The 26,299-nt window shown below is 44.9% G+C and overlaps 1 protein-coding gene and 1 pseudogene across 8 annotated transcripts in view; both read left to right on the forward strand.

Moving 5' to 3' along the window:
* The window catches only part of CRACR2A (calcium release activated channel regulator 2A), a 141,402-nt gene that overhangs the window by 17,449 nt on the left and 97,654 nt on the right, over positions 1-26,299 (forward strand). For 3 of the 8 annotated variants that reach the window (XM_021671346.2, XM_021671348.2, XM_064377531.1), the window contains one exon: positions 22,031-22,111. The gene's annotated coding sequence lies outside the window, so the exon portion shown is untranslated. Of the gene's footprint in view, positions 1-2,505; positions 2,844-22,030; positions 22,112-26,299 lie in introns of those variants that run through there. The other 5 variants (XM_021671344.2, XM_021671351.2, XM_064377530.1 and 2 more) reach the window with 4 other exon arrangements.
* Positions 9,411-9,523, forward strand: LOC135275484 (U6 spliceosomal RNA; annotated as a pseudogene).

Consider the following 26,299-nt stretch of genomic DNA (forward strand, 5'->3'; position numbering starts at 1 on the left):
CACTTAACCTCTCCATGCCTCAGTTTACTTACCCATAAAAGGGGGCTAATCCTGTAATCCTTACAGGCTTTGGAGGAGGATTAAATGGGTAGTACCCAGAAAACTTTCAAACACTGCCTGGTTTGTTGTAAGTATCAGGAACTGTCAGTTGCCACCATTGCTGATTGTTATTCGTATTATTATTTACATATTCGGTTGTGAATGTCTGCCTCCTTCTCTTCATTGTTTGCAGTTTCCTCATCTCCCTTCAAGAATTCATTTCTTTTCTGAGGAGCGTTTTGCTAACACTCTCCCAGCCCCTGGTCTCCCCGCACTCTTCTTTGTGCCCACTCAGCCTGCGTGCACCCTGTCCTAGCATTTGCCACCCTGCACTCACCTCTTTTCCAGAAGTGGTGCTCACCTGCTGTACCTCCGCAAGGTTTCATTTTCTTCCAGCTTTATTGAGGTGTAACTGAAAGATAAAATTCTGTAAATTTAAGGTGTACAATATGATAATTTGATATATGTGTGTATTATGAAATGATACCCCGATCAAGTTGGTTAACATGGAATTCAAAAAGAAAAAATTTTTTTATAAAGTTAGTTAACACATTCATCATCCCACCTGGTTACCATTTTTTATGTGTGTGATAGGAGCATTTAAAGTCTACCTTCTTAGCAAATGTCAAGTATACAATACAGTATTAACTCAAGTCATCATGCTGCACATTAGATCTCTAGAACTTACCAACTAATCTACATTGTAACTGCAATGTTGTACCCTTGGACCAATACTTCCCCATTCCCCCACCTGCAGCCCCTTGAAACCACCATTCTTCTCTCTGTTTCTGAGTTCAATTGTTTAGATTCCACATATATGATCATAAAGTTTGCCTTTCTCTGTTGGCTTGCCTCACTTAGCGTAATGCCCTCAAGGTTTGAGGTTGACCCATGTTGTCACAAATATTAGATTTCCTTCTTTTTATGGATAAATTATATTCTATTATGTATATGCACACACACACACACACACACACACACACACACACATCCCACAGTGTCCTTGCCCATTCATATGCTGATGGACACTTAGGTTGTTTCTATGTCTTGGTAATTGTGAATACTGCTGCTCTGAGCATGGGTGTGTGAGATCTCTTTGAGCTACTGATCGTGTTTCCTTCAGACATATACCTAGAAGTGGGATTGCTGGATCATATAGTAGTTCTATTTTTAGTTTTTTGAGGAACTTCCATACCACTTTCAGTTTTTAGTCCTTGACTTCCATCTTGAGTCCCAGCAGCCCAGCAAAGTGTCTAGTACATCAGTGGGGGGTAAAAAATGTTTCTTAATTAAATGATGGAATTGCCATATGTAACAGAATTTATTGAAAATATGGCGAAATGTATCCAGTCTGGGAAAAGGACTGAATACCAAGAAAAGGTGGAGAGAAAAGTGTGTGTGTGTGTGTGTGTTTGTGTGTGTGTGTGTCCTGAAAGTTTGGGAATGTTGTAGTAAGGATAGTGGGACTGGATTCAAGAATGTGGTCTTGTGGTCTCAGGAACATCTCAGTGCACCTCACTTAGGATAATCTTAGCTGCAAGTAGCAAAAACCCACAACTCAATGGATTGAAAGAAGGATATTTATTACGTGTGTAATAAGAAGTCTGGAGGAAGGGTGACGTTGGTGTTCTCTGATCCAGTGGTCAACCATGTCATCAAGGGCCTGGGTTCATTCTTTCCGTTCTGTCTCAGGCTTCCCTCTCATGGTTATAAAGTGGCTGCAGAAGTTCTAATCAACACATTAGATGGCACAGCACCCAGCAGAAGGAAAGAGCCAGGAAAACACTTCCCTGAGCACCCCTAGCAGGGCTCCTCTCACGTCTTAACAACCAGAGGCGGGGTAGAGGCCACCCCAACCTATCCACTGGCAAGAAGCCTGCATTGTTTTGGCTGGATAAGGCCTCTGAGCTGGTACCCTTGGACTCTCAGACCACCTGGATCTCATGTGTTTTGCTTGTCAGATTCATTGAGAGCTGCAGAATAGGCTCAGCATCCCACAGGGTCTGCTGCTCTGACTGGGACAAAAGAGCTGATAAGAAACTAATGGGCCGGGCGCAGTGACTCACGCCTGTAATCCCAGCACTTTGGGAGGCTGAGGCGGGCGGATCACGAGGTCAGGAGATCGAGACCATCCTGGCCAACATGGTGAAACCCCGTCTCTACTAAAATACAAAAAATTAGCAGGGTGTGGTGGTGTGCGCCTGTAGTCCCAGCACACAAGAGGATGAGGCAGAGGAATCGCTTGAACTCAGGAGGCAGAGGTTACAGTGAGCCAAGATTGTGCCGCTGTACTCTAGCCTGGGGACAGAGCAAGACTCCGTCTCAAAAAAAAGAAACTGATGGGAGTGACTTCACTGGGGGTGGCAGGTCACTGTCCCGAGTGAACAGAACTGGAACTCTGCTAGAAAGGAGGAAAGAATAAATGGATGCTGCTTAAGCCAGCAACAGTGTCTGCCTCAAAGCCCAACCCAGATAATCTAAAATGAATTGCTTGAAGTCAAAGTGAGGAACCTTTTCCTCTCTCTGTTCTAACAGCAGGTCATGCCCTGACCACAGCTGCCCTTCAGGAGCCTGGCACAGAGCCACCTGGGGTCATTGGGCTGTTTGTCAAGGGTGGGGCAGCAGCAACTTGCCTTCCTCCATGAGCCCAGACAAAGCCTCCACTGGGCGCTCAGCAGAAGAGAAACCCTGTGGGAGCCAGAGTCCAGAGTGCTGGGATCCAGCAGGAGTGCCAGCAGAATTCAGCCAAGGTGTGCTGCCTCCTCTCCTGCCAGGCATGTAGCTGGACACGAGTCTTGCTGATGGTAAGAATCAGAGTTCCTGGATGTAGAGGGTACTGGGAGCAGCCGCTTGCGAGAAGGCTGGGCCAAACAAACACATGTTCTGAATGAGGATAAAGAAAACAGCATTTCTGCCGAGGGTCTCTGATTTTCTGTAGCCTGCCCCTGGCTAGAAAACTGTCAGTTCAACAAAGTGGACTCTCAGACCACCTGGATCTCATGTGTTTGGCTTGTCAGATTCATTGAGAGCTGCAGAATAGGCTCAACACCCCACAGGGTCTTCGTCTCTGACTGGAACAAAAGAGCTGATAAGAAACTGATGGGAGCAACTTCACCAGGGGTGGCAGACAATTCTGGCCAGGAGTGGGTGTCCACAATGGGCAAGAAGTGTGGGCTCCATGCCAGGAGCAGTGGCAACAGTTTCTAGAAATCGTCTAATAGCCCGACATCCTAAATAACGTCCTGAAGAGCTGGAAAAGCAGTTCTTCCAGACACATGCATGGAGCAGCAAGATGAGATGCAGTAAAAAGTTGAATCCAGCTGGGAGCACAGTGCAACTTAGTTAAGAGTGACCTCTATGACATCTGCTGGTCATGGGTGAGGGTTGGGGGAAGATAATGTTGAAGGTTGGCCATTATTACATGTGTCTTTCTTGAATCTTCTATCTGATTGACAACTCCTTGAGGGCAGTAATGGAATGTTTTATTTCTCTTCCATTCTTCACAAGGTCGAGTACCGTTTACTGGTTGAGTAGTTGATGTGTTCTGACACAATAAGCTTGACCAGGCCAGGTCCTAGAATCTTCATTCATGGGAGCAGAGTTGTCACCAGTATCTCTTAGGCACCTGCTGAGGAGGAGCAGTGGCAGGTACTTTTGCCACCTGAGTTGGCCTGAGGTTGCTGGGTTTATGAATTTCCTAGGACTGCCATAACAAAGTGCCACCAACTGGGTGATTAACAGAAATGTCAGGTCTCCCAGTTCTAGAGGCCAGAGGTCTGCAATCAAGGTGTCAGCAGGGCCATGATCTCTCTGTGGTATACAGGAGGCCCCTCCTTGCCTCGCCCTGGCTTTGATGGTTTGCCAGCCGACTTTGGTCTTCCTTGGCTTGCAGTGGCGTCACTCCAGTCTCTCTGCCTTTGTCATCACATGGCATTCTCCCTGTGTGTGTGTGTGTGTGTGTGTGTCTTCAAATTTTCCCATTTTTATGAGGACACCGGCCATATTGGACTAGGAACCACCCTACTCCCGTATGACCTCATCCTAACTCATTACATCTTCAGCAACCCTGTTCCCAAAAAGGTTACATTCTGAGGTACTGGGGGTTAGGGCTTCAGTGTGTCTTGTTTTGGAGATCACAGTTCAAGCCATGACACTAAGTGAGTTCCTTCACAGTGACAGGACCAGGGACATACAAAGGGCTGAGGTGAATATGAATGGCATTCCGTGGTGCTGCCTGAAAGTGACTGGCAGCAGTGTCAGCAGGGGAGCGTGTCCTCTGTTCTCAGCATTATCTAGGGAAGTGTGCTGAGCTGGGGCCCATCTGGACACACTGGATGCTGTGCTCCAGAGGAAGAACTGCACCCACCTGTCACTCTCCTTTGTATGGGACAAGTGAGGCAGAGCCATAACAGAGGGGAACAGACTACTGGGGTTCCAGGCAACCTTAATGGTTGAGGAATGCCAGGAAATTCCATCTGCCCAGCAGCACCTGGTGACCTTGGGGCTCCTCTGTTTCCTGGAAAGTTGAGTTTTGGAGCAGCCTCTCCCATAGAAGCTGGAGGGCATCACTTTCCCCCTAGAGGCGGTGGGGGCTGCTAAGCCCAACTAGCTCATTGCTAGGCAATCCAGAGAGAGTTCCTGACACCAGATACTGAACAACCTACTTTTCTTCAAACCTAAAGCTTGGACCCAATGCTGCCAACTTTTCTGCCTCTCCAGTTTCAGAGCCCTTAGTGCAAAGGTTGCAGCCCAGAAGCCTGCAGGCTGTTTGTAGCCTGGAGATGTTTTCTTCCCAGTAGCTGGTGTGCACAGTGTTTTTGCACTATTTTTCAAATAAGCAATACATTCGTGTGGTTCAAAAATTAAAACGCTATAGAAAGGTATCCAATAAAATCTTATCCCTGCCTCCATTGGCCAGTCCTGCCCTGCCCTCCCGGTAACCACTTTTATTAGTTTCCTACAGGATATCTTTTTGCAGATAAAAGTCAGTACAAATATATATCTGCCTCCATCCCTCTATTTCTTCCATAATTACAACAGACTATACACAGTATTTTTAACCTTGCTTTTTCCACTTAACTTTTCCTAGCAATCTTTCCTTATCAGTACGTGGAGAGTGTCCTCATTCTTTTTTTCAGGGGCAGAGTATCCCATTGTATGGATTTACCATAGTTTAACAATCCCCTACTGATGGACACAGGCTGTTTTTAGTAATTTGCTGTTAATATTACAAGAAACACTGCACAAAATACACCTGCCATTTTATGTTGACCCTGAACATGTGTAACGTTGAACAATTCTGAAGAATCTTTGGATTATCAAAAGAACTGGAAACACCTGGTTGGGTTGGGTAGCAGCTGTCCTTTTTTTTTTTCTGAGATGGAGTCTTGTTCTGTTGCCAGGCTGGACACAGTGGCGCAGTCTCAGCTCACTGCAACCTCCGCCTCCAGGGTTCAAGTGATTCTTCCGCCTCAGCCTCCCGAGTAACTGGGACTACAGGGGCGTGCCAAACGCCCGGCTAATTTTTGTATTTTTAGTAGAGACGGGGTTTCACCATGTTGGCCATGATGGTCTCGACCTCTTGACCTTGCGATCCACCCGCTTCGGTCTCCCAAAGTGCTGGGATTACAGGCGTGAGCCACCGTGCCCAGCCGCAGCTGTCCTTTTAAAGAGACCTCCCCGCCCCGCCCCTGGTGTCTTTCCCATCACCTCTCGCTGACCCTTTTGCGTTCAGCCTGAGTGTTGACTGCCCTCTAGCAACACTGTGCTCTTTCTCTCATAGGAGATGAAGGAGGAAGGGAAACCACTCACATACTCATGTCTCTTCAAGGGGGAAACTGAAAGCCAGGGAGGCCATCTTTTTCCAGCGGAGGGAAGAGGTCAGACTCGATATGAAAGCGATTCTGCTTCATCGGCCCCTGACCGCTCGGCCCATTTCTGTTACTCTTCTGCATGCTTGAGTTTGCAGCCCCTGCCTTGCTATGTCCAGGCCTTCATCTCAGGAGCTGAAAAGTGGAAGGGAAAGAACTCTGCTCTCTTCTTGCTTTAGCGCACTGTCTGAGTGGCTGTATGGAGATCAGCAGTAAAAATGAAATACAAGACAGTCAGAAGTATCGTTCTATTGCATGGATTGTTTCAGCAGACCACCACCCCCGACCCTGAGACAGTGGTAGCACCATCTCCCTTTTCTAGACAAGGGAACAGTAGCAGAGTGAAGTGGCTTCACCAAGACTCGTAACTCATACACAGAACTAGGATCCAAACCCAGGTTTTTTTGTCTCTACAGCCTGATATTTTAGCCAATCTATCATGCTGCTTCCCAAGTCTTTTTTAAAAAGGTGTGGTTTACAATTACGCCTCTCACCTTTTAAGTTTGTCATCACTGATGCCACGGAGATGATGGTCATGACAAAGATAAGAGCAGCTCTGAAAATGGGTGAGATGGCGACACGCTGCAAAGAAGGTGGGTGACAGTACGTATGTGGTCTCCTAACTAACGTGACGGCTGTTCCTTGATGGCTTTTCCCATTTTATAGAGTGGAATTGGCTCCCCTGAACTTTTTGCTCTTTCAGTCCAAAAACATGTATTGAGCAACTTCTGAATGGCAGGCAGGGTGCTCAGTGTGAGTGAGAACCCTGGTGCCTGAAGGCTAGTTCACACAGGTCAACAGAAAGCTGCAGTACCACCAGGTATATGTGGTATTGGTGACTTGGATGTGTCGGGTTGTGTCCAGAATGTGATAAAAGAGAAAAATACACCATCGAGCAACCATGGACAACAAAGTGGGTGGCTTCCAGCTGTCTTGGGTCCTCATGATTTTACACTACTTGATGAAGGAAGGAAGTGGTGCCCGGAAGTGGTGGCTATGAGCTAAGATATTGAGCCATCCTTCTGCCTGCAACCCAGGATGAATGTGACCACAGCTGGCAGCTCTCTCGAGCCCACTCGGGGTTGAAAGGTGGGCTGAAGGAAACCTTCCTCCCTTTGCCGCTCCACTTCAGCTTTTCTCATTCCTGGCCATTTGTTCATCCTGTAAGCTGGGGCTGGGGGTCTCCCAAAGGGGCACTCACCCTGGAAGTTAGCGTTCTTCCAGTGGGGCAAAATCTTCATCCTTGCTGAAGAAATTCTAAACCCAACCAGCTGGAAGAGGAAGAGTTCAGGGGTGAGGGGAGGGTGGGACCAAGAGGGCACGTTCCATCTGATCTCTGACATCACACCTCAGCAAGAGGACTTGCCCACCCAGGCTTCTTGTCACCGTGATTTGTTGGATTTTTATTGTTGCTGTTTATTCTCTTCTCCCCCAAGTTTGCATGCAACAGCACCTGTCATTTCTGTCGTTATCTTAGAACAACAGGGGCTTTTGCTTTTTATTTATTCTGTCTCTGAGTGCAGTGCTAACCACAGCAGCCTACAGGCAGAGGGGGTGGGGAGGCAGCCAGTTGCTTTTCACTGAAATGCTATGGTCTTCAGCTGCAGCTGGTGCGAGTGCTGAAATTGTGCAAAACAGAAGTGTTGAAACTCAGTCCCAAGTGACTTCTGGGGATCTGTTGCCTGTGCTTCCTATGGAAGAGTAATTAGAAACGAGTTGTTTCCAGGTTGAAAAGGAGAATCCAGAGTCCTGGTGGAATACAGACAGCAGGCACATCCAGGGCCACAGATAGATATGTGTGCTTCTCTGTGCTGGCAGCTGTGTGCAGGCACAAGAGCAGCATTCCACACCCTCCTTGTCCTCAAGGAACTTAGTGACAGGAAGGGGAGCAAAATTTACGGTTGACCTACCCTATTGGGCCTGTTTCCTCATGACAGGAATGAATGAGGTTAGGCTTGATCAGTATTCCTTATTTTTTTATTTTTAGATTTAGGAGGTACATGTGCAAGTCTGTTACATGGGTATATTGCATAATGCTGAGGTTTGGGCTTCTAATTAACCCAGCACTCAAATAATGAACATAATATGCAGTCGGTGGTTTTTCAACCCTTGTTTGATGAGTGTTTCTAATGGGGTCAGTGCTGTCCCCTAGAATAATGCTTCACACACTTTCAAAGAAGTTAAGTCAAAAGCCCAGGATTTAAGAAACGGTTGTCTTAGGAAGAGAAGCCTAAATAGAATAAGGACAAAAACCTTGAAATGATGAAACAATTTCCCTGTTTCATGCATTCTGTCTAGATTAGAGCATTTCCAAATATACATTTAACTGAAAAGGGCACGGTGCAATATGCAGTTACCGCAAAGCAGGGAGCCCATGTGCAGGTCTGTAACGGGAAATTTGAGACTGCATCTAACAGATATAGAACTAGATACTATTTTAAATTAGCAGAGGCACCCAAACCTGTTTATAAAAGCTTCTTTAACAGTGATTAATATTCTTAACACATATATTTATATTTGTAGTACAATGATAAGAAATCTCCTGAGAAAATTAGCTATCGTGGTTGTTTGGGGTTGCCTTTTGTTCTTCCCTCTTACTCTGATATTCTCCTTCAAGATCTGCCAAACAACTTTTCCCAGTCCATCCTCCTCTTCTCACTGCCTGTACTAAAAGGATGTCATTTTAAAGGCTTTTTTTTAAAAAAAACAGAGTCTTCCTCTGTCATCAAGCTGGAGTGCAGTGGCGTGATCTCGGCTCACTGCAACCTCCACCTCCCGGGTTCAAGTGATTCTCCTGCCTCGGCCTCCTGAGTAGCTGAGACTACAGGCATGCACCACCATGCCCAGATAATTTTTGTATTTTTAGTGGAGATGAGGTTTCACCATGTTGGCCACGATGGTCTCGATCTCTTGACCTAGTGATCTGCCTGCCTCAGCCTCCCAAAGTACTGGGATTACAGGCATGAGACACCATGCCTGGATGTCTTTTTTTTTTAATGTTAAAGACTGAATATATGCCTCCGCATGGTGAGATTTCCAGAATGGAGACATGTTTTCTGTGATGCGTTGTCACTATCCTGCCCCATGTCACAGCATAATAAATTATCACGACACTACCCTTACATGCAAGACTGAACTCACGAGACAGGATCCTGTGCTTCCTTGTTTTCTCTTCTGGCACATCTGTAGTTTGATCTGGCTTGTTATTTGTACCTCAGGGAAGGTTATTTCCTTCTTCCCGTTGTCATGTACAGCCAGGAATGGGGGGTTCTTCTTTCTCATTGTAACACTTTTTTCTTCTAGTGTCCTCCTATATCCCTCTGCTCTTTTATTTCCTTGTACTTCTTATATGAAGTGGCTTCTATTTGTCTGCTGTTAAATCTAAACTTATCCATGATAGGTAGGTGGAAGTACTGACTGCTTCATTCTGTGTTCCAGTGCAGTCGTGCATGAGCACTTACGTATTGAAAGACGTATTATTTTACTAAGAATTGCATTTCTGTGCTCACTTTGGCAGCGCGTATACCAAAATTGGAACAATACAGAGAAGATTAGCATGGCTCCTGCACAGGATGACATGCCAAGTGTGCCATATATATATATATAATATTTTTATCGCATTTCCTTTTTCTCCTTTTATTACAATTAGGATTACATTATGCATTTGGGTCGACTGGCTTTTCTAGAAATTTTATTTCAGGTGGTAAAGAGAGTTTTTCTAAATATTTGCTATAATAATGGGGCATTGATTGGTTAGGGTGGGACATCACTGGATTAAATGATCTCCAAAGTCTCTGACATTCTGTGTGCAACACTTACAAAGCAATAGATGACAGCCTGATTCATGACTCAGTCAGAAAAAAGAAACCCTGGAGGGGAAAGTGATCAGTGCAAGCTGGTATGATTTATTGATAATGTCTTCTTCAGTGAAGTACTGTCCCGGAGATGTGGCTCTTCTCACCCCTGCCCCACCATCCTGGTTGCACTTGAGAAACTGGGGAATTGAAGAAAAGAAAATACTTATTTAATTTCCCATCCAGGATCATGTGAAAACAGATTTCTGGAGTGAAGCCACACATCTGGAGTGTTTAAAAATCTCCCCAGATGAGCTGATGTATTCTGAGGGTTGAGAATTAGTATGTGCAGAGGGGTGAATGGTAAAAAGATAGGCCCATTATGTCCTAATTGCCAGAACTGGTGAATATGACCTTATTTGGAAAAAAGGAGTCTTTGCAGATGTAGTGAAATTACAGATCTTGAGATGAGATCATCCTGGGTTACCTGGGTGGGCCCTCAATTCAGTGACAAGTGTCTTCTTAAAGAGACACACAGAGGAGAGACACAGAGAGGAGAAGGCCAAGTGAGGACAGAGGCAGACTTGGAGCAATACAGCCTCGAGCCAAGGCACACCTGGAGGTACCAGGGCCGGAAGAAGTGAGGAGCAAATTCTCTCCAGGAGCCTTCAGAGGGGACGCAGCCTGGCAGTCACCTTGATTTAGGACTTCTGGCCTCCAGAACTACAAGAGAAGAAATCTGTTGCTTTAAGACACCTGGTTTTTGATAATTTGTTGGCAACCCTTATAGACTAATACCCTGCCTAATGGGTGGAGGAGATTTGGTGAGATGGAAGAGACATCTTCCGGAAGATGGAAGCGAAGTGAGTGAACGCAGAGAGGACTGGCTGGAGGGAAAATCCGAGGCAGGGTGACTACTATGGAACAGTGACTGTCCGAGGGGAGCGGGTGCTAATTCTGCAGAGAACCCACCAGAGAACATTTCCTTTTCCTCAGAAAGATGAATTCCTCTCCATTTTTTCTCTGCATTCTGTCCTGTCCTATTTAGGAAAATAGTGCTTGCTGTAGCTCCTTAGACCAAAAAAGCCCAAGCAGCCCAGGAAGCGAGTTCACACTCCATTCCACAGCAGCGGGAACCAGTGAAGGGTGAGGTGCGATGTGTGAACACGTAGTGTTCTCTTACCCATAATGAGTATAAGGGTGTCTCCCTCCAGGCTGCACTCAGCCCCTCCCCCACACCAGTGGTTCCACCTTACAGTGGTGGCTTTATGAATGCCAGCAAGGCTATTTGTTTTGCAGCCGCAGAAGGCCTGGGTGATACTGCAACATCATTGGATGGCCCTGCCAGTGTCTTAGAGGTCAGTCCCACCTACAGATCCCTAAACTAAGTCACATCACTTCTGACAAACTTCTGCTAAGGGACCATTGTCTCCTATCCTCAGACCACGAGGCTGGAATGAGAGCAGCCAGCCTCGAAGCACACACAGTGCTAGCTGCGCTTAGTTAATAACCAGCCAGCTACCTTGGGGACGCATCTCGTGGGACACTGCATGATGAAGCACAGATCCATGCCCTACTTTCTGCAAACTTAAGCAAGTGAAACTTTCATTAACAATGCCCATGAAAGCAGAGTCCTCGCTGACTTTTCTGGCTGGCTCAGCAGGAGCTGAGAGGGTGTGAGTGCTTGTACAAGAACTCACTAATCTCATTACTGGATCCCGTGCGTGCATTTCCCAGGCGTTATTTCAAACAATGAACTCAGAAAGGGCCAACAGTCTGGGAGCAGAGAGGTCACCCTGGGTATAATCTTGCCTTAAGGGTAGAGAAGAAGCAATTAAACGCCACCTGACAAGAAGAATCGAGGGACTGCGATACACTGAGCGCTGGGGCAGGGTGGTGGGGGCCTGAGTTGGAAGGAGAGAGAAGAGGAAACAGAGGGGAGCAACCGATGCATGGTTATTCTTAGTCTTTGGTTGTCAGCTCTGTTGGGGATTTGACATTACCCATTGTCTTAGAAACGAAGGAAGGGCATAGGAACGTCTTCATTTCATTTTCTGGAAGCGAACATCTTTAAAGGAAGGAGGTCTCTTCCTTCCATGGAGACTGCCGTATGACTGACACTGTAAGGTCAGTGGCCACTGATTTAATGTTGAGAGAGATGCTGCAGAATGGTAAGTACAGGCCCAAGTGCACTTCTTGGCCCCAAGGAGGAGCTTTGGGATTCCCTGGGTAGGAGGGCCTGGTGGAGGTCATTGCAGGCGTCCTCCTGCCTACAAGAACTCCAGCATCCTTGCCCACTGTGGGCTTGAGGGAGAAAGGCCTGGCATCTTCAAGTGAGATACAGGGCTCACCTGAATGTGAGCTAGGGAGATGTGAGGCCAGGGAGGTTAGGGAGCAGGATGGAGAACCGTGGCTGGAGTTGCTAAGTCTTACTGGGCACTCTGCCCCTAGGGAGGCCTTAGTCTCTCCGTGCCACCAAGTCAGAGGACCTGTGAAAATGCTTCCAATTGAGCAGTAGGGTATTTTGAATGCAAATACACGCACAGTTTTAACTCCCCCCGCCACCACCGCTGACCTCCTCCTATTTATCAGAAAATCCAAAAGATTTTTCCAGGGTTGGCTGGAAGCCTGGATAAATCTAACGCTAACTGGTCACCTGAACCATGGAGAGAAACAATGTCCTCCAGAGAGCAAGCATCATTAGAAAAGCCCTATCATGGTGAGAAGACCTAAGGCTGGTTGCTGTCTACTCATAGCTCCAGCCCAGAGAGAGGGCATGCCAGGGACCAGCTGTGTGTCTGTGCTGCAGATGTGGCGTGCTACTCCGTGCTCAGCACTCTAGTCAAGGCTGCAAGTATTACTGGGAACAAGGCAGACAGTCCCTGGCCTCCGGGAGCTCACAGTCCAGCAGGAGTGATAAGATGTTCACTAGTTGCACCAGGAATTGTTTAATTACAGTGGGCGTAAATGCTAAGGAGGAGTGCAAAGTCCCTGAGAACATACAGTCTTAGATGTAGTCTGGAGGATCTTAAAGATCGTCTTGTCCAACCCAATCAATCCACAGATAAGGGAACTGAGGCTCAGAGAAGAGAAGGAAATAGATGAAGAGTACCTATTTAGTCAGTGACTGAGCTGGGATGAGAAAACATTTCTGATTCCCAATTCTGTTTTTATTTAGTCTAGGGAAATTGATTCACATTTGTGGTCAGAGGCAGTTGTAGGAACATTTTCATGAAAGTGTCTGGGTACAGGATTTAAAAAGCCAGTGGATAAGAGAATGGAGGGAGACTATTCACAGCATGGATGGGGGCTCTTTGCACAAGTCTTCTTCCTGGTAGCTGTTCTAATAAGGCAAGGATGAGTCTCTGTTGGCGCTGTGTGTCCTGTGCTGACATCAGAAATGACAAATGTGTTTGATGCAGGAGCTAAGGAACTCGTCAGCCCTCAGCTGTAAGCGCTACCTCCACGCTGCCCCCCAAACACCAGCCTCGCTCCACACTTCATTCTCTGAGTGGCTGTGCCGTTCCAGGTCCCCACAGCCTCTCTCGGGTCTAGTCTCCTTACTTCCTTCTGTTTGACTTTAGCTCCCACACTGTCTTCAGACTGTATGAACTTAGGCAAGTTACCTAAACTTTCTGAACCTCATGTGTAAATGAGTGTGGACAGTGAGGGTTATAGGCGGGATCAATTAAGACAACTAAGGTTCCCAGCATAGAGCCTGGCATATATTCCATATGAACTCCCTAAAATGTGTCAGGTCTGGAATGCTTGATGACTCCTTATCACCTGAAAAATAAGGAATAACCCTGTCAGGATCCAATACATCCAAGAAGGTTTTGTTGACTCCTGTTATGTGCTAGTCATTATGCTGGGTAATATGGTTACAGAATGAATGAGCCATGATCCTTGACCTCAGGGAGCTAAAAATGTAGGAGGGTAGATGTGTACATAAACAAGTCTAATCTAGTGTGGTGAGTGATGCATCAGCAACAATGTGACGAAAGGCCATGGAAACACAGACAGTGAGCAACTGAGTCAATTTGGCCTGGCATTCAAGGCTCTCTAGCCCTCCCGTCTAGTCTCTCACTCTGTTCTTGTGCCAATACGCTCTGTCCCCTACTCGCATTTTTCCAAATACATGCTGGACTTCTTCCATCTCCCTCCCACGCCCCACAGCCCTGGGGGTTAACATAAACAGAGAATACAGGAACAACTAAAGAAGATAATAAAAATCACCCATAAACCCAATAAACAAGATAACCACCATTGATATTGTGGTATATTTCCTTCTAGTCTTTTTTCAGTGTACATGTCTTTTCTTACTGCCCTTTTCTCACTCTGTCTTACATTTTAGTTTTTCACATACATTTATCTCCACTGGACTATAAGCTGTTTGAGGATAAGAATAACTTTTCACTCACTTTTTTTTTTTTTTTTGAGACAGGGTTGAGACTCTGTTGCCCAGACTGGATGGAGTGCGGTGTTGTGATCATAGCTCACTGCAGCCTCAAACTCCTAGGCTCAAGAGATTCTCCCAAGTAGCTAGGACTACAGGCATGTGCCACTGTACTCAGCTGTTTCTTTCTTTTTTCTCTCTTTTCTTTTTTTTTTTTGTAGAGACGAGGTCTCGCTATGTTGCCCAGGCTGGTCTCAAACTGCTGGGCTCAAGTGATCCTCCAGCCTTGGCCTCCCAATGTGCTGGGATTACAGGTGTGAGCCATCATGCCTGGCCTCACTTGCTTTTTATCCCTGTTCCTAACACAGCATCTTGTCCTAGGAGTCACTCTGTAAATGTTAGCTGAATAGAACCACTAGGTGAATTTGTATGGCTTTGGAATTCCGCATGTAATCATTTTAGAGAAAGCAGCTTTGCCGTCCTGGTGCGTGCTGCTTATTTAAAACTCATGCATTCCATGAGCACTAGAAAGTGCTGGCAGGTCAACCACTCTGCTGGGTGTGTGGGGGAAGGGACTAAAAATCCACAATAATTCAACAAGTGGCTGAGCCACAGGCGGGTAATTAAGTGGGTTCTGCATCCTGCATGGGGTTGTGTTGAAAAGCAGCTCTGCCCACCGTGATTTGACTTTGTCTTGCTTTAGAATGACACAGTTGATTCTGGCAAATCTTTCTTTATCACTTCTGGTCAAAAATAGTTTTGGCGTTTCACCCAGGTGGAAGTGGGTGAGATTTTCTTCTCTGAGAAGTCAGTTTTGGCTCTAAAATACTCTTTGCTTAGATTCAAATGTAAGAGGCTCTTGATTGAGGGTTGGAAGTGGGAATAACACAGGCTCTTTTCTAAAAAGCTCAGGGTGGGGAGACTGGGACCAGGTCGGGAGGGGAATTCACTCAGCAGGCCACAGGTTAATGCAAAGCAGAGCACAAGAGGAAGAATGTTTTAAGGGATTAATGCAGCAGAAAATGTTATAGCATCAGGATCCCGTCCAGACTTGTGGCAGGCACAAGAGGCTGATGGTGTATCAAATACCTTTCTTTCTTTCTTTTTTTTGAGACAGAGTTTTGCTCTGTTGCCCAGGCTGGAGTGCAGCGGCACAATCTCGGCTCACTGCAACTTCCGCCTCTCGAGTTCAAGCGATTCTCCTGCCTCAGCCTCCCCAGTAACTGGGAATACAGGCGCTCGCTACCATGCCTGGCTAATTTTTTGTATTTTTAGTGGAGATGGGTTTTCACCATGTTGGCCAGGCTGGTCTCGAACTCCTGACCTTAGTTGATCCATGTGCCTCGGCCTCCCAAAGTGTTGGGATTACAGGCAAGAGCCACTGCGCCTGGCCGCCTTCTATTTTTATAAGCAAAATGTAGGAAATTCATTGGTATGGATGGCAACGACTAGGAAAGCAGATATAAGAGAGACAAGTCCATTCACAATCTGAGATTTTTATCTGGATATGGTGGGATGTTTGTTATTTAGATGTCTTTTTTCTTGAAAGAGAATATGGTATAGCAGAGGCTGTTTCTAGGATTAAACATCTCAGAGGGAATTTCATTACAAGATCAAGGGAAGAGTCTGCACAGTTTTGGCTTCTGATGAAAAGCATCTAAAACCAAGTGAAATCAAAGAGAACCCTTAAACTAATCATTGATTTGGGTGATGCAAAGAAATCTCAGTCAGAGAGCCTCTTTTGGAGCACGAAAGAGAGGAGGGCAACTATGCAGGGCTCAGCCTCTGAGACTACATTCCAGGATAGGATTTCCTGTCTCTGCACACCATTAGGAAGAAATGAAATGGATGGGATCTGGTGGTTTAGCCACTATGGATGAGGACAGGAAGAGTCCAAGGCTCAAGGAGGCCAAGTGACTTGCCTGAGATTAGGACATCAGCGGTGGCACCAGGGAATATGCTTAAAAAAGAATCCCAAGTCTAGTTTCTTTCTGCACCTCTACATTGCCTGTGGGAGGTAAAGGGATTCAGTAGAAAGGAGCACGGGTTTGAGATGTGCTTGGTTGGAATCCTGGCTGTTTGGGGACAAGTTGTTAGTATCTTTTTAGCCTTCATTTCCTCATCTGTACATAGCCAAGGCTGTATTAATCATAACATCTACTGTGTACATTCTCTCTTGTGCGCTCTGCCTTGCTTTAACCAGTGGTGGGCTGAGCAAATTCCCCTCCTGACCTGGTCCCAGTCTCCCCACCCTGAGCTTTTTGGAAAGGAGCCTGTGTTATTCCTACTTTCAACCCTCGCTCGGGTAGTCCAGGAGTTGTTCCTGTCTGCTCAAGTAGGACCTCCAGCTTCTTGTAAACGCTCCTCCAGCCTCACCCACTCACTGGCTCACTCATTCATTCAGGTGCTGTTCTGGATGCCAGGGATACAGCTGTGAACCGAAGAGACAGCTGCCTTCATAAAGCTTACGCTCCAGACCAGCGCTGCTCATTAGAAATACAACATGAGCCACATGTGTCATTTTCTATTTTGGCCACATTTTAAAAAAAAGTAAAAGAAACAGATGAAATTCATTGTAATAACATTTTATTTAACATATTATCATTTCAGCTTGCAGAAATTATTAATGAGATCTTTACATTCATTTCTTTTGACTTTAGTCTTAGAAGTCTACTTTGCTCTTACATCTCATTTACACTGGCCACAATTCAAGTACTCACCTTCATGTGGCTTGTGGCTACTGTATAGGACATTACAGGTCTATGGCTTGGTACCAAGACTCCACCATCACCCCAGGGCATGGAAACTGGGGGACAGTGTCACTGCAAGCCCGGCTGCTTGAGAGAATGCTGCCTGCTCAACAAAGGTGACTTCTCCCAGGGCCTTTAGTCCCACCCACTGGAGCATGCTGAGCTAATGCAGAAAGAGGGAGGATGCGTACGCCCCTGGGTCCTGACGTAGTCTGCAGGTTCAGGTGAGGGAACAACACTGTATTATCCTCCCTATAATAATAATAGTAATAATATAACTAGCACTTAGAGCACTAAGTATGGGTCATACCCTGTGGTAAGCACTTCATATGTGCTGTGGATCTTATTATCTTCACAACAACTTTATGAGAGCAGTGCTATTATAATCCATGTTTAACACAGGAGGAAATTGGCTAAGAGAAGATAGATAACTTCCTGAGGATCACAGGTAGGAAGTGGCAGAGCTGGGACTTGAATGCAGGGCTAAAACCAAAGCCTAGTGTTCTTAAGACAGAATGAAATCCAGCTAGGGTCACATGGGAACTGAGCACAGGATCCTGAGTCTTCATCTAAGGCTCTCTTCATCCATTCAAAGCCAACACCACCGAGTTGGAATGCTTTGGAGATGGAGGTGTCATTGAAGATGACTAAGTGTCACATGGAGGGGTATATGGGAGACATCTGGCATCCCTAGGCCCAGCCCTCCACAGCTGTCAACCAGGATTTATAACTGCTGGCATGTTCTTATTACAAATAAGATAGCATAATCTTTGAAAGCCATATAATAATGTATGTATATTACAAATAACATATTAACTCATAATTGATAGGCATAAATTACAAAAGCCTTTGTAGACTCTGAAGCACCATATAAACTTGGTCTCATCCTTTTATGGTTATTGCTGCTGTTATCGTTCAGTCGGTGATGTGTTCAGGGAGCTTACCCCAGCCCAGATCGCAGTGGTAGTGCCCGCAATATCAAACGGCAGCTGAGAACATAGCCTGACTTGAATTTTCTGTCCCCACTGGGTCCCAGCACCTGGAAGTATTTGAGCTTTGCATATGGATATATTGCAGTAAAAGCCCACTGTGCAGACGAGCTAATTAGCCAAGTGTTTTCAGCATTTGCCAGCTTGCCCAGTGCTGAAATTAGTCTTCATGTTCAGCCTTGGTGGCCAGCAGCACTCCTGGCTCTTTAGAGCATTGTTAGAGAGACTCTTAGAAACCATCAGACATGATGGAAGGGGTACAGGCCCACTAGCAAGTCTCAGGACAGGTGAGAGGCCAGGAAGCCAGCCACAAGCATCTGGGAGAGAAAGCCCACAGACTGTGCTGTGGGTTTCCTGGGCATTTCTCGTGACCTTGCTAAATGGGATTATCTTGAAGAGCATCCAAATCTTAGTCACTCTCTAAGCCCAGTTTAAATCCTACCCTCTCCACAGATGCCTTTCCTGACAGTGCAGCTCTTGTCTGCTCCCCATCTAAAGTCCTGTGGTATGGAATGCCTGTGCCATCCACTTGGACACTGAAGTGCCCTGCCTTGAACAAAGGGTCTTCCAAAAGTTCATGGAAAATACATATTGAGAAAAAAAATATACAAGGATTTCAAAATTGTTTTACCACTAAAATAAACTCATACTAACTTGGTATAACAGGATTTGAACAAGATCTAGTTTGAGTCACTAAGAAGGATAAGACATCAGTTCGAAAGAACAAAGCAACACTAATTCTGCTAAAATTGAAGCAAAAATAAACATCAAATTTATAGAGAAGCCTGGGCAGAAGAACTGTGAAATTATTGATGCTTTACAAGAAGTTCGTGGGGACAATGTCCCCCAAAAATCAGCATTTACAAATGGACAGCTCATTTTAAGAAGGGACGAGATGATGTTGAAGATGAAGCCCAAGGCAGCAGACCATTCCCATCAATTTGCAAGGAAAAGATTCATCTTGCTTGTGCCCTAACTAAAAAGGGCCAAAGTTTAATAGAACTAACAATAGCCAACACCATAGACATCTCAACTGGTTTAGCTTGCATAATTTTGACTGAAAAATTAAAATTGAGCAAGCTTTCCACTCAATGGGTGACAAAACCCTTGTGCCTAGATCAGCTGCAGACAAGGGCAGAGCTTTCAACAGAACTTTTAAACAAGTGGGATCAAGACCCTGAAGCACTTCTTTGAATAATTGTAGCAGGAGATGAAACAGGGCTTTTCCGGTATGATCCTGAAAACAAAGCACAATCAAAGCAATGGCTACTGAAAGGTGGAAGTGGTCCCGTCAAAGCAAAAGTGGACTGGTCAAGAGCAGAGGTCATGACAGTGGTCTTTTGGGATGCTCAAGGCATTTTGCTTGCTGACTTTCTGAAGAGCCAAAGAAGGATGACATCTATTTTTGATGAAAGCATTTATTATGAGAAAGCCAAAGCATTAGGAGAAAAACACCTAAAAAAAAACAAACAAACCTGGGAAAGCTTCACTAGAGAGTCCTCCACCGGGACAATGCTTCTGCTCGTTCTTCTCTTTAAACAAGGGCAATTTCAAGAGAGTTTTGGTGGGAAATCATTAGGCATCCACTTTACAGTCCCGATTTGGCTCCTTCTGCCTTCTTTTTGTTTCTTAATCTTAAATCTTTAGAGGGCACTCACTTTTCTTCAATTAATAATGCAAAAAAGACTGCATTGACATGACTAAGTTCCCAGGACCCTTCTTTCTTTAGAGATAGACTATATGCTGGTGTCACTGCTTAAAAAAGTGTATCAAATATGATGGAACTTATGTTAGGAAGTCAAGTTTATATTTGTAATTTTCATCTTTTAATTCCATTTTTATGAAGTTTTTGAAGCTCCCCTTTATTGTTAGCTACATATTTTTGTCTGGTTTAACCTTTACTTTCACATTCCTGACCTTCTGTGACCTCTCCCAGTGACAGTCATATGTGGACTTGGGACATCTCTGGTGACCTATCTGGTTGGTAAACCGTACCTTGTTCCAGACTGGGTTTAAGGGAGCTGTTTCATTGTTATACGTACATGTGATGTTCTTAATTAACTTTTCATGTGGCTTTGCAAGCTGTCTAGACATCTAAAACATACACGCTTTGAAATTCAGGCTGGTCTCAGCCTCCGTCTTAGAATATCTGTCTTACTTACCTTGGTCATACTCAGTGACAAAGTATTGCTGGGATATTGAGTGAAGAGCTAGAGCCACGGTCCAAATCAGCCCCCTCTCATGCTAGTCACTCACATCATACCCTTTACTTTCTTTTACTGCAGTTACCATGAATTATATCATATATTCACTCATTCGTTAAAGCCTTTCCCTCAACCCACTGGGAGACCTATTTGCTTCTTCATCATATCCCACGCATCCTCGAACTTGGTAGGGGGTCTGTAAACACTAGATCGATAAACGCTTGAATTAATTAGCATGCTTTCTCTAGGAGATCGCGAGGATTGGGAGAAGAGAGTTCAGATCTGGGGCTCAGCGGCTTTCTGAATGCCTCAGCTGTAAAGAGAAGTAAGGTCTGCTACAGATGGGCGGTGGAATAATGGAAAACACGGTGTCTAGAAGTCAGTGACCTGAGGGTCAGGCATTTGCTTGCATTTTCTATGTAACCTCAAGAAAGTCTCATAAGGGTTGAAGGAGATGTTTTTGTGAAATTGCTTTGTAAAGCATAAAGTGACATGGTACGATGTTGTTTGTCACCCTAAGATCTGGCCCCTGCCTATTTGTCCAAATGCATTTCTTATTAATTTAATTTACCTAGGCCAATCTTCTCATTTAAAAAATTGTTCTCCCTTTATTGCAAAGTAATGCACTGTAATAACAAAAATATCAGAAAATTCAGAAGAAAATGAAAATCATCTCATAAGGTTACCATCTAGAAATAACACTGTTCACACCTTATTTACAGTCTAAACATTTTTTTTTTCTAAATGAGTTTCCCAGGTGTCAGCAGTGGGGGCAAGGCAGGGCAGCTTTCCACTCCTGTTTTCCCACTGCACTGGCTTTGCTGAGGGCCGCTGCCTGGGAAACCACCAGAGAGTGACGTCTCCCCATTTGTTTGCTTCCAGCATCCTGGTGGCAATGGCAGTGGCGCAGGGGACAGGGCTGCCAACAGGTGACTTAGAGAGGGGGTTATCTTGCTCCAGCACTTTTCATTATCTAAAAGTGCTTATTTGGTCTGTGTATTTATTGTTTGTCTCTCCCCACTGGAATATTAGCTCCACAAGGACAAAACCTTGCTGGATTTGCCCGTTGCTGCCTTTGGCACCTAAAAAAGTGCCTGCACAGAGTAAATATTCGTTGAAAGAATGAATGAACACTGAAGCACTGTGTTACCTTATATAGACTAGGAAACACCTGATGAATATTTGCCTCCCATGAATTGTACATATGAGACACACAGAGGCCATATTCCTTGGTGATATATGTCTGGGCTTCCAGGTCTAGCTGTGGTTTGAGCTTTGGCATTATACAATAGATAATCCCAAACCCCTTTTTTGCAATCGCTACTTCTCCCTCCAGTCATTTCAAGCACTCTCTCAGACCATGCTACTTAGCATGTGGTGAAAGCATTCTGCAAAGTTGCTCTCCAGGTTCAGTTATAGCACTCCCAAACTGTCCTGTGCAGGGAAGCCCATCCTCTCCCTGTCTCAAAGCCTGTCTCTCCTCCAGTGCCTTTTAGCTTTCCCTCCTTATGCAGACCCCAGGCTTTCTTGTACATCCTACTGCATTTCATTCTTAGGGAGGGCAGTGATTCTTAACACAATGCTTACGTCGCTGTCTTCAAAGGTGAACTCCTATGGTATAGACAGCATCTGTGGATTGGATGGAAAGAATTTCAAGAGCACTTGCTGAAAGCTGGAGCTCTGTGGGGGGCAGTGTCCAATTAACCCTCAGGCTACCCACCTCTCATGCACAAGGGCCTGCTCCCATCAGGCTGGGCACAGTCTCTGGATTCGGGGTCACTAAGCAGACTTATCACTGCTATTCCTTCATCCTCCCTTCTCCTCTCCAAAACCTGGAAGAGGATGTATTAGGCCTGTTTTCTTCCAGAACACTGCAATGCGGCAGGAGGGATATTTCCCCCTAGATTTTCCAAAATTGCTATAAAGCCCCTTCTGTTGAAGCCCTCAGTGGAAAACAAGGTGTGATTCATTTCTTGTGTGTTTCCTAGGTGGAATTCAAATCACCAGTGCCCCAAGTACCCTTCAGGTGTGAAGAGTTGCAGGCCCTCCGAGGAGCTGGGAGCTGCAAGGTGAGTGAGCAAACAAAAGGCAACAGGCTGCACAGCACTTGATCCACCCCCACCCCAGACCCCAACTTCAGGCCCTGCCTTGTCAGCACTATTGTGGCTGCTTTTAATGTTCATGAGGATCAGCAGTGGGCCCTTAGGTTTGAGAAACAGTTTCATCAGCTTTCTTGAGGACAGTTTAAAAAGTACTAGATGACAGAGGGTCTGTTCCACCTTGTTGGGGCATCACTTAAGTTCATTTAAGGGAGGCCTCTGGGAGAGGGGGTTTGTCACTTTACATGTGGGCTCTTTTACATGTGGGCACAAGGGTCTGGAGTCTTTGCTTAGCCTCTCTCAGCAAAGAGCCGCTCTTCAGCCACTGGTCATTCACAGAGCCAGTCCCACTGTGGAGCCTGTCCAGTCCTGATTTCCCTGCTGTCTAACTACTCCTGGCAATGAGGAGGATGTGTTTGCATTAGTGTACAGCTTCACTGTTCACTTTCACATCCGTTGTCTCATTTGAGCCACTTCCCATGGGACAGTGATATATTAATAGTTTGGATATTTGTCACGACCCAAATCTCATGTTGAATTGTAATCCCCAGTTTTGGAGGTGGGTCTGGTGGAAGGTGATTAGATTACAGGGGTGAATCCTCATGAATGGCTTAGCATCATCCCCCGTGGCTTGGTGCTGTCCAAAGTGAGTAAGTTCTCACGATATCTGGTCATTTAGAAGTGCATGGCACTTTGCCCCCAACTATCTCTCTCTCTCTTCCTCCTGCTTTGCCATGTGACATGCAAGCTCCTGCTTCACCTTCTGTAATGAGTAAGAGCTCCCTTGGGCCTTCCCAGTAGACAAGCAGATGTTGGCACCTTGCTTGTATAGCCTGCAGAACCACATACCAATTAAACTTCTTTTCTTCGTAAATTATCCAGTCTCAGGTATTTCTTTATAGCAATGCAAGAATGGCCTAATACAGATAGGAAGGGAGGAAACTGTTATCCCCACTTAAAAAAAAAAAAAAAAAGGCCAACTTCCCAAGGTGACAGGGTGCTGAAGTTAACACTTGAAATTTATTTTTGATGCCTGGTCAGAACCTTTCTAGGGTACTATGTTCCTGCTACCCTCTTGACAGATGGGGTTGAGACAGGACAAGAACAGGGAAGGGAGAGGGAATGAAGACTAGAGATTTGTTGGGGAAGTGGTTGGGAACTGTTGATTAAGATACCAACTGGGGTTATCTCTGCAGGCTAGATTCATTGTTGTCTTTGTTTTCCTCTCATTTTCTACCAGCTACGAAAATCCATGATAATAATGTGCTACCCAAACTCATAGTAATTCATACAAGGCTATGGTTTGGAGAAAATGTCAAAATTTAACCCTTTGGGTGGCCTTTTATCCCACCTCAGGATAGCATCTTGTATGTTAAATTTTAACTAATACTGAGTTTGGTACCAAGAGTGGGGTGACACTGTAATGAATATCTAAAAGTGTGGATGTGGCTGTGGAACAGGTAATAGGTAGAGGCTGAACGAATTTTGAGGTACATGCTAGAAAAAGTCTACATTGCCATGAACTGACTTTTAAAGGTGGTCTGGTGAGGGCTCGGAAGGAGAAGAGTAGAGCTGTAGAGAAAGGAAGAAGACCTGAGTCATCCTGAACAGAACATTGGTAGAAATATGGATGATAAAAGCCATTCTGATAAAGTCTCAGATGAAAATGAGGAACATGTTATTAGACACTAGAGGAAAGGTCAGTCTTGTTATAAAGTGGTGAATAACTTGGCTAAGTTGTGCTCACATTAGTGTTCTGTAGAAGGTAGAACCTGCGAGTGATGCTGCGAGTGATGGAATTAGATATTTGGCTGAGGAAATATCTAAGCAAAATTTGAAGGAGTGGTCTGGTTTCTCCCGAATGCTTATAGTAAAATGTGAGAGGGGGACTATGACTTAAGATGGAATTGTGAGTCAAAAGTGGAGACCTTAAAGATTTGGAACATTCTCAGCCTATCCCTTTAGAGATGGGAAAATCTGTCGTGCCCCTGACCCATCATTGTATTTCGGAAGCACATAACTTGATTTCATGGGTTCACAGCTGGTGAGGAATCTGTCTTCGAATGAATAATACCTTGAGTCTCAACCATATCCAATTTACATTTGGACTTTCTGTCTTTGCGTTTATGCTAGAACGAGTTGAGACTTTTGAGACTGTTGGAATGGAATGAATGTATCTTGCATGTGAGAAGGACATCAATTGGGGAAATCAGGGTCGGAACACTATAAACTAAATAATTTTGTCACCTCAAAACTCATTATGTTGAAACTTAACCTCCCAGGTGGATGGTAGTAGGAAATGGGGCCTAATGGGATTAGTGCCCTGATAAAAGAGGCCGTAGTAAACTTCCCATCTTTCTTACCGTGTGAGAACACTGTGAGAAGTTGCAGTCTGCAACTCAGAAGAGGGCCCTCACCAGAACCCAACCATGCTGGTGCCTGATCTCAGACTTCCAGTCTCCAGAACTGTGAGAGATAAACTTCTATTGTTTAGAGGCCATCCAATCTATAATATTTTGTTATATCAACTGGAATGGACTGAGATATTAAGTATTGGTAAGACTTAGCAGAAAGGGAAAGGGCATGCCAGATGGCTGAAATATATATTTGAAGATGCCAAGAGAACAGAAAGTAATTTGGAAGTAAGTGGATGTGGCAGGAGAAGCGGGAGATGACTCTAAAGAAGTAGCAGTGGTCCTGTGTGTTTAAGACTGATCCTGAAAACAATGGGGAGGCGTGAGCGGGTCTGCAGTTTAGACACATCTTCCTGGCAGTGTTGTTAGGGCTTTGCTTAACTGTTTTCTGGAAAGCAGTTTTGTAATACACATTAGGAGCCTTTAAAATGTGCATACAAAATACCTCTGATTCAACCATATTATATCTGGGAATGATAATAATAACAACCACCTACCATACAGTCCTTATTGTATCAGGTATTTTTGATATGCTGGGTTTATTATTTTTGTTTAATCCTTACAACAATTCTGCAAAGTTAGAATTATTAGCCTCATTTTACAGACAAAGAAACTGAGGTTTTATTTATTTTTTAATTTTTTTTTTTTGAAACACAGTCTCATTCTGTCACCCAGGCTGGAGTGCAGTGGCACAATCTTGGCTCACTGCAACCTCCACCTCCTGGGTTCAGGCGATTCTCCTGCCTCAACCTCCTGAGTAACTGGAATTACAGTTGTGTGCCACTGTGCCCAGCTAATTTTGTATTTTTAGTAGAGACAGGGTTTTACCACATTGGCCAGGATGGTCACGAACTCCTGACCTCAAATGATCCTCCTACCTCAGCCTCCCAAAGTGCTGGGATTACAGGTGTGCACCACTGTGCCTGGCCAGAAACTGAGATTTTCAAGGGTCAGGCAGACTTAAGATTGAAATCATGCTCTGTCATTAATTAGCTGTTTTCCTGCAACAAATTACTTAACTTTTCTAAAACCCTGTGGTGCTACTATAAAAAAAAATGCAAAGCAGATTTAAATAAAAGCTCCTTTTTATTGGATTATCCACTCATTTGAATTATCTCTACCATAGCTGACTTTCATTTTCTTAAACATTTGAGAGAAGCTTCTGCTTCAAAAATTAAGTAAAAGGAGTCAGAATTGTATGGTGTAGAGAATTACTGGAGAGTAGTTTTATTTTGGGGGACCACTCTGAGAGTTGTTTGCGCCTACAGTTTTTATTATGCACACACACAGCTCTTCTAACATTCTCTGCCTTTGCTGTTTGTATGTTATTCCCTGCTAGACTGTCAGTCCACTGTGAAAGACAGCAGTTGTAAATACATCTCTGTATCTCCCACAGCAGCTGTGCCTTCCACATAGCTGGAGGAATTGCAACCATTTTTCCAGAAAGAGTTGGAGCATCGTAATCCAAGTGAAAGAGAGGCTTTGAGAATAGAGAGCTAAGAGTTAAGGGCATGAGAGCAGACACAGAAAGCATAGATATTTAGGTCTGGAGACGTGAAAGGGAAGGTTTGGAACTAAGGGGATCTGGGAGAATGTATCGCATGGAAAATATACAAAATGTTTTCATTAGTGTTGGGTCAAGAGAATTGTCTTGGATTGGGACCCCAGAAGCCAATCCTGAGAGGAAGATTCATATTCAAGTGATTTATTAAGAAAATCCTTCCAAGAGAACCTGGTAAGGGAT

Source organism: Aotus nancymaae, unplaced genomic scaffold (genome assembly GCF_030222135.1).
Source record: "Aotus nancymaae isolate 86718 unplaced genomic scaffold, 86718_ANA_hifiasm-v0.15.2.pri h1tg000016l, whole genome shotgun sequence".
Classification (NCBI taxonomy): Eukaryota; Metazoa; Chordata; class Mammalia; order Primates; family Aotidae; genus Aotus; species Aotus nancymaae.